This window comes from Chelonoidis abingdonii, chromosome 22 (assembly GCF_003597395.2).
Source record: "Chelonoidis abingdonii isolate Lonesome George chromosome 22, CheloAbing_2.0, whole genome shotgun sequence".
NCBI lineage: Eukaryota > Metazoa > Chordata > Testudines > Testudinidae > Chelonoidis > Chelonoidis abingdonii.
In genome coordinates, this window is record NC_133790.1 from 7,441,854 (window position 1) to 7,450,618 (window position 8,765).

The window sequence follows — 8,765 nt, forward strand, 5'->3', positions numbered from 1 at the left end:
ATATTTTTCGTGTATAGGAAAGCCCAAGGGAGAAAGGTGGGAAAGCATGAAAAAGTAGGAGAAGGAGAAAGAGTACTGGGAGAAGTATAGAAAGCAAGAAGAACAGTAGGAAGGAAGTGAGAGTAAAGCAGCAAAGGGGACAAAATTATGAGGAGCCTAGAAAGTGAAGCGAATCACCTTGGACATAAAATTTATCCACTGTTTTAAAAAGTCACCCCTATTCCTAAAATCATCTTAAATTATTAAATATAACAAAAGAATTTTAAAACACTAATTCAACTTTTTACTATTTATGCTGATTGAAGCCTTTTTTTTGTTTGTTTTTTTAATACAGATAAGACAATGAAAACAGACCAGTTCTCATGCATTGGACCAATATTATTGTGATTGCATTCATAATACTGCAGGAGAATGGATAAGTAACAAAAAAACACCACCCTTCTCCTTACAGACTGTGTCAGTGAATTTTGGTGCTCCTGGCTCCAATGGCACAGAAGCATTGTTTGTAGCTGAAAGCTCTTCTTGGTTAAGCTATTTTCATCACTCATTTAATTACTACTATTTACTTGTGTAATATTATTGGCAAGATGCTTTCCTACTTAATTTTCTTCTTATCACTTTTTCTGAAGAAAAATAAGATGAGTAAAACATGTAATTCATGTTCTCAAGGTAATTTGCGCTCGAAAATGAAGACCAGATTCACAAACTCATTGCAGGGTTTCTGTAATAAGCTGAAGTGTCTGGAAAAAAGATGAGAATTTAAATTTTGAAATGGCTCCACTATTAAGAGAGGAAATGGTAAATGACTGAATTCTCTGTATACATCTTACTCATCCATTCTATTTCTGGCTTTATTTCCTGCCCCTTAATATTTACATCCGTAAATTATGTGCAAAACAGAAGAAGCTGCAATTTGGAAGAACCTGCAGCATTTCAAGGAAACCTTTGTCTTTTTCAGTGGCTCAAGTATTTGCTTATTTATAAAACGTGTCTATCCAAACTTAGACAAGGCTTATCCTGCTCAACCTACTCCCTCAAAAAAAAACTTGGGAAGATAGGTCTTGCAGATCGCCCTGAAAGTCTGCTCAACACATCCATTAATGTTTGTGAAGTGCTCAGATTCTGTGGTGATGGGGACATTAAGTAGAGAGAGCAAACTTAGGCTCTATCTGACTGAGAAATGGAGTTAGGACCAGATCCTCAAGGTTATTTACGCATTTAACTCCCATTGATGTTAGGATTTGAGGCTCTGGACCTTAGTTCCACAGTCAAGGGCCTTTTATTGAGAATATTCCATCCCCAGAACTGAGACAAATATATATAAGGGTTGTAAGTTTTGAGGGTCTAAATTGATTTCAATTGCCATGTAACAGATACTACCTAAATATTACATTAATGGACAGATTAGATATAACTTAGTCAGCTAGAGGGAGAGAAAGAAACACGAGAGAGGCGTTCTCTTTGATACGATACTCTGATCATCTACAGCAGAGTGCACAATGGGTCAAGCTTTAGTACCTCATAGTTATTCATTGTAGAACAGAATGGCTGCTTCAGGATAGGTTGTCTGTCATTGAAATCTTGAAAAATCTACATGATGTCCAAGGTCTATTTGAAGGAATTATTTGTATGATGCTTTCTTTGCATTATAGGATCTCAGCAGATGTTCCAGGATGGCATATGCTATAGCTGAGAAAATTAAGAGGCAGCTCTTCAAAACTGGGACTAGATCTTGCTGATATTTGGAGCTCTGATTGTAACAAAATAGTGAAATGAAGGTCTGTGCATGTTTGGTATGATGTACTTTTTGTGGAAGAAAAGATCATTAAAATTGTTAATTAAGGTAACTCATGAATCAATCCCCTTCATAAACTGAAAAGCAAATGGATAATTATTCAAGTTAAGAGCCCTTTACCCATTTAATTTTATCAACTGTACATCAAATGCAGAATTGCTCTTCAGACTCAGATCTTTTAACTTTTATGTTCTTAGTGGAGTTGCTCCCTCTAGAGAGCATTTCCGCTGAGGATTTCTATTTCCTGCTCTCCTGCACTGTAAGAGCTAACAAGATTACTGTATCATGCTGCCTAGCCTGGAAGATGAGGCTCACTGCTGCTATTTTTGTTCATTCAAAATCCTTTTAAAATTATATTAAGGTGCTTAAGATGCCAAGCATAGGAAACCAAATGAAAGAATGAAAACTATCAAGAAATACATTTTTTCTACCAACACTCAGCACTGAAGATACTCCCTGCAAAGATGACTTGAAAAGAAACAACCTCAAAGAACAGAGACTTTGTGATAGTTCTTCAGCTTCCAAGGTTAAAGATTTGAGGGAAAATGTGAGTATGTTAAGTAAAGGACATTATATGAAACAGCTCAGACCTGTATTTCTTTGAATCATAAATAAATAACAATACCACACAAGGATATGGCATATTACAACATTAATTAAAACTCCCACCTTCCTTGTGAGGTTTAAGGGCCCAATACTGCTCCCAGTGAAGCTGCTGACATTTTGTCAATGATTTCAATGGGAACAAGGTTGTGCCCTGATTTATTCCTATTTGTAAAACATTTCCATTTTCTAGAGGGGAAATTCAGCACCACTGTAAATGGATGTGGCTGCACCCCCACTGAAGTCCATGAAAGCCCAGAACTACATTTGGCCCACGGGCTAAAAACCAAATTTTCAAAAGTGGCTAATGATTTTGTGGGCTTCAGTTTTTGAGTACCCAGCTTGAAACTCTTGTGCTATCCAATTTAACTGAACAAGGAATTACTATTATTAGCAAAATGTAATTAATGAAACTGAAATTTTGCCAGGACACTCGGGTTAACATCCACTCTTGAAAAAAGTGCCATGATCTATAAATGACAAGAAAAGGTTTGTTTAAAACTTATTCCAAGAGACCCGATTAAAAAAAAAATAAACAAACACACTGGTGTTACTTCAATGTCCAAAGGTTAATTAAACTTGTTCAATGCACATCTTTCTGAAAATTATTAGATGTAGGTGGAACAGACCAAATAATGAGGATCTGGAAAGACACATAGTTGGATAACAAGAACCATTTAGCATTAATGATAGTTCATAGGGTCTTGGTGATTGCTTTATAAATCCTAAAGACTCCCAAGTAATCATAATATAGTATTTCCTTTTATTTAATTTAACAGTTCATGCTGGCAAAGATGACTGCAAGATCTACATTTTTGTTGCCTTTTACTTCTTTTAAGGTATGCACCAGAAACCTTAGAAATTTCTTATTAACTGAAGCTTCATTAAATACCAGCTGACTAAATTCTTACCGTTTATTCTAGTAAACAAAAGGTGATTCCTTTAATGAGCATATAAATAATTCTTAAGCATTTCCCAGGGTATCCTATAACTTTTTCCTATTTAAAGCTAGCAGTTTCATCTTTGACAAATTTTTAGATTCTGGTAATATTTAACCGTGGCAGTTGGACGCCCAGATCTACAAGTACAATCCTCATCCAAAATTGCACTTAATGTTCCTCCATTTGATTTTTGTAGAGCACAGAGTGGAAATTAATGTCTATCTGGTTTATCATTAGAGTTGATTTTCTGACTCCATATACTGGTGGAAGTTTGGAACTTACCATTTTTCCCCAAAAATTCTCTTCTTTCAGTTGATGACATTACCTCTGTTCCATTGATTCTCTGAGCCAATGCCACCAAAAGCAGCATATCCAAACAATCACTGAGAGAAAGGGGCAGCTTCAGAAAGGGCTTACTCAGCAGACTAAGACACTAGCTGGTTGGTAAGAGTAAACATGAAAAAAAAAAAAAGAACAATCATTTAAAATCTTTTAAGGATGGGATATAGGAAAGAAAGGAGAAGAGAAAATGAGGAAGTTTGCCCTAGATCTAATTTAACTAATAGTGAATTTTGAGAGCCCTCCGTAAAACATGCTGAAATGTCATCAATATAATTGGTAGATTTGATTTGGATAAGCATCCAAATGTTTGGCAGCCTATGCAAACTTTGACTAGATCTATGTAGTTTCCTTTTTCCTCCATCTTGGTTTGTGCAACCCATCTTCTAGTTACATCCTAAATGCATTCTCTAATCCCTGACCCCTGCCTGTTCCCATACTTTCTAGCCAAGGCAATGTATTTTATTTTCAGCCAACCCTCTCTAAATTTTAGCTTTTACATCCACAGTTCAACTGCACATTATATTTAGATAAACCTCTACCTTCATCAGTGTTAGTCAACTTTTGTTAGTTTTGCTAATGATGACCAACTATGAAACACTAAATTGCCTTATAAAAAATTGTTTTGAGTATTCTATGGTAATTCTCAAAAACTCTACAGGTTTAATTCTCCTCTAACCTGGATATAAATCAGGAATAACTCAACTGGAGTTAACGGAGACGTACTGATCCAAAACCAGTATATTTCAGAAGAGAATGAGTTTTAATATTTTACATTAGAAATGCTGCAGCATTTTAGGCAATTAATGTGTATTTTTTAAATAAAGGTTATAATCGGTTTTCCTTATGCGCCTTCCTTATACATGTGCAATTTTTTAACTATTTTTCAGTTTATGGCCCACATTCTTACCATAGTTACACTGCCATAAATCTAAAGTGAGGCCATTGTAGCTAATGGAGATACTTTTGTCTTGGTTTGCACCAGTGTAAATCCAAAATCTGACCCACTATAAGCACCCATCAGTAAAATCTCTGAGCTCCATACAAACTATGAGACAATTTGCTGGACACAAGACAGACTAAATAAAATACTGGTTCTGCTCTCTCTTGCAATTATGTAAATCAGGAGTAATTCAATTAACATCAACAGAATTACACTGATATAAAAATGGTGTTAGATTAGAATCCAGTCAACAGTGCTTAAGTGAATTCATGGTAAAAAGAAACATTAAATATATATAATAATATCACTAAGGAAATATGAGATTCAAGTGAATGGCATATTCCTCTTTGACTTGAGAAGTACCTTCCTCAAAGTACAATAGCTCTTCCAAATCTGAATGGCCAGAACAAATAAAAGAATCTATAAAACCTTTTTTATATCCTTTCAAATGTTCATGCAGGGTATTTTAGGTGTCACAAAGGATAGGTCAAATCTGCTAGCACATCTGCTAAATTAAGTGCACTGTCATATTATTATGAGAACATAAAATAAGACAGGAGATTACAGATTTCTCCAATCTAATTGCTTATTTGATACAAGGCCATTTATAGTTGCTAAATTATTTCTAAGTGATTTGTTGAGATGATCAGCTCTTTAATGCTGAAAATTCAGTCACTTTCTTACATGGAATTTTACTCACATCAGTTCATTTAAGGCAGGGGTTCTCAAACTTCATTGCACTGCGACCCATTCTGACAACAAAAATTACTACATGACTCCAGGTAGGGGGGCCAAAACCAAAGCCCACTGCAACAGGACAAGTAAAACAACTAGGGAAGAGGGCGCTAAGAGTAAGAACATTACATTTAGCCCATAAACCCATTACTTAGGTCTTTTGAAATGTTTAATCCACAACTTTTCATCAATCTACACATTCCTGAAAGAAGCACAGTACAGATTTTTAATGAGATCTGCCAATAGTGTCTTCTCTTTGGAAACATTACATACTGTATACAATCATATAGTAACTAGCACATTTTAAGAAATCTTTGCAAGCATTCCAAATAAATATATATCATCACACCATTAGTTAACAAACTAATTTCCTTGCAATGGAGGGGCTCGGTTCATTTTATGTGCCTTTGAAGACTGGAGTTCTAGTCTGTGTCTGGAATACTCAGAAATGCTGGTCAGAACACAAATCAAGCTCTTCAAGCAGCTTCAATTAACTCTCATTTTCTTTATTGATTGGGTACTGAGACTCCACTGATCTCTCAAAGACAATACATATCTAGTGCCAAGAAAGACTGCTTTGTTTATGCATAGTTATTAATCCTAGTTCCTTTTGAAACAATAACCAATTTGTTTATCCATTTCTCAGATTTAGTCACATATGAAATTTTCCTTGGAAACTCTTTGAGTTATTCATGATAGCTTTTAAAGGTATCAAAGCAATTATCTGTTTTCCCTAACATGTTACCTACAATGGCAAAACAAGTACAGTTATAGTTTGTAATTTTCCAAGAATTAGTACGATGCTGAGACAGCAGGTAATGCATAAATTCTATAACACTGCTGCCTTCCATCTGTTGAGGAAGCAGAAGAATCACTGTAAATATTTGGCTGTTGGTGAACCATTGTATAATAATGTATTCTAAGCTTTAGTAAGGATAAAACTCTATATTTAGTATGCACAGTGTGTAGAGTGGCATATACAATATCACTGATCTACTCTACTCACCCTGTTCCTAATATCATAATAATGTCATCATTCATTCATTCATGACATATTCAGAAATTATTAAACTATTTGAAAGAGAGTGTACTATATATACCAAATGGGGGGTCAAGTGCAGTATTACTGTAACATTTTAAATGCTCTTGGGGTTTATATTAGGGCTGTCAAGAGATTAAAAAAATTAATTGCAATTAATTGCATTGTTATGAATAGAATACCATTTATTTAAATATTTTTGGATGTTTTCTACATTTCCAGATATATTGATTTCAATTACAACACATAATACAAAGTATACAGTGCTCAGTTTACATTTATTTTTATTACAAATATTTGCACTGTAAAAAAGAAATATTTTGAATTCACCTAATAAAAGTACTGTAGTGCAATCTTTTTATCATGAAAGTTGAACTTACAAATGCCAAATTGCGTACAAAAAAAAAAACTGCATTCAAAAATAAAATAATTCCACTCAGTCCTACTTCAGCCAGTTGCTCAAACAAGTTTGGTTACATTTGCAGGAGATAATGCTGCCTTCTTCTTGTTTACAAGGTCACCTGAAAGTGAGAACAGGTGTTCAGAAGGCATGCGTCCATGCTGATGACGAGTTCTGCTTGGTAACAATCCAAAGCAGAGCAGACCAATGCATGTTCATTTTCATCATCTGAGTCAGATGCCACCAGCAGAAGGCTGATTTTCTTTATTGGCGGTTCAGGTTCTGTAGTTTCCGCATTGGAGTGTTGCTCTTTTAAAACTTCTGAAAACAAGCTCCACACTTTGTCCCTCTCAGCTTTTGGATGGCACTTCAGATTCTGAAACCTTGGGTCAAGTGCTGTACCTATCTTTAGAAATCTCACATTGGTACCTTCTTTGCATTTTGCCAAATCTGCAGTGACAGTGTTCGTAAATCAAACATGTGCTGGGTCATCATCTGAGACTGCTATAACATGAATTATATGGCAGAATGCAGGTAAAACAGAGCAGGGGACATACAATTCTCCCCCAAGGAGTTCAGTCACAAATTTAATTAACACATTGTTTTTTCCACAAGCGTCTTCAGCATGGAAGCATGTGCTCTGGAATGGTGGCTAAAGCATGAAGGGGCATACAAATGTTTAGTACGTAAATACCTTGCAAATCTGGCACACAAATACCTTGGAACGCTGGCTACAAATGTGCCATGCAAACACCTGTTCACACTTTCAGGTGACATAAATAAGAAGCAGGCAGCATTATCTCCTATCAATATAAATAAACTTGTTTGTCTTAGCGATTGGCTGAACAAGAAATAGGACGGAGTGGATTTCTAGACTCTAAAGATTTACATTGTTTTGTTTTGGAATACAGTTATGTAACAAAAAAAATCTACATTTGTAAATTATACTTTCACAATTTGAGATTGCACTACAGTACTTCTATGAGGTGAACTAAAAAATACAATTTCTTTTATCATTTTTACAGCGCAAATATTTGCAATAAAATAATATAAAGTGAGCACTGTACACTTTGGATTCTGTGTTGTAATAGAAATCAATATATTTGAAAATGTAGAAAAACATCCAAAAATATTAAATAAATTTCAATTGGTATTCTATTGTTTACCAGTGTGATTAATTTTTTAATCACAGTTAATTTTTAAGTTAATTGTGTGAGTTAACTGCAATTAATCATCAGCCCTAGTTTATATTTTACCTCTTTTTCTTCAGAAATACACATAGTTCCATATTTAACACGGTTAAAGCAAAATAATTCTCAAGTTGTACCAAACAATGCAAAACTTCAATACAGTAGAACACCGATTTTATGAAATGAGTTCATAAAATCAAAAAGTTAAAAAAATTGAACATCTCAGAATTACAGTAGGCATGGTGTATACGTTGCAATATGGTGTACTAACCACATTCTTGTCTTTCAAACTACTGCAAAACTATTTCCAATGCACTGAAGGCAAGAGAATGGAAGGAATGTTGACTTGTTTGTCATTGACATCACCTTTGTTATGTGATTTTATTTTTCCCTTGGGAAAAATGGTTCACATAACTGGTTGTTCACAGAACTGATGTTCATAACAAGTGAGATTCTACTCCCTAGGCTAAAATACTCAATTGTCCACATACCGTTGAGCCAGATCCTACTGTGCAGCTGATCTACAGTGGAGATCAAAATGTTTGTGAACAGCTGCTCTGTGCAAGGGCAGTTGATTCCCTCCGGATTTAAAGCAGTCTGATGGGTTGTTCTAACATACTTTGGACAGGCAGAGCCCCAAAGGGCCAAAACTACAACCAAGAAGAGGCAAGGCACAGAGGAAGCCCATCTTTTCCTCAGTCCCTCATCCTGGTACACTAGCCATAATGAGGAAAAGTGGTACATTGGCTCTACACCATTGGAAGACAGCCTTGAAATGGT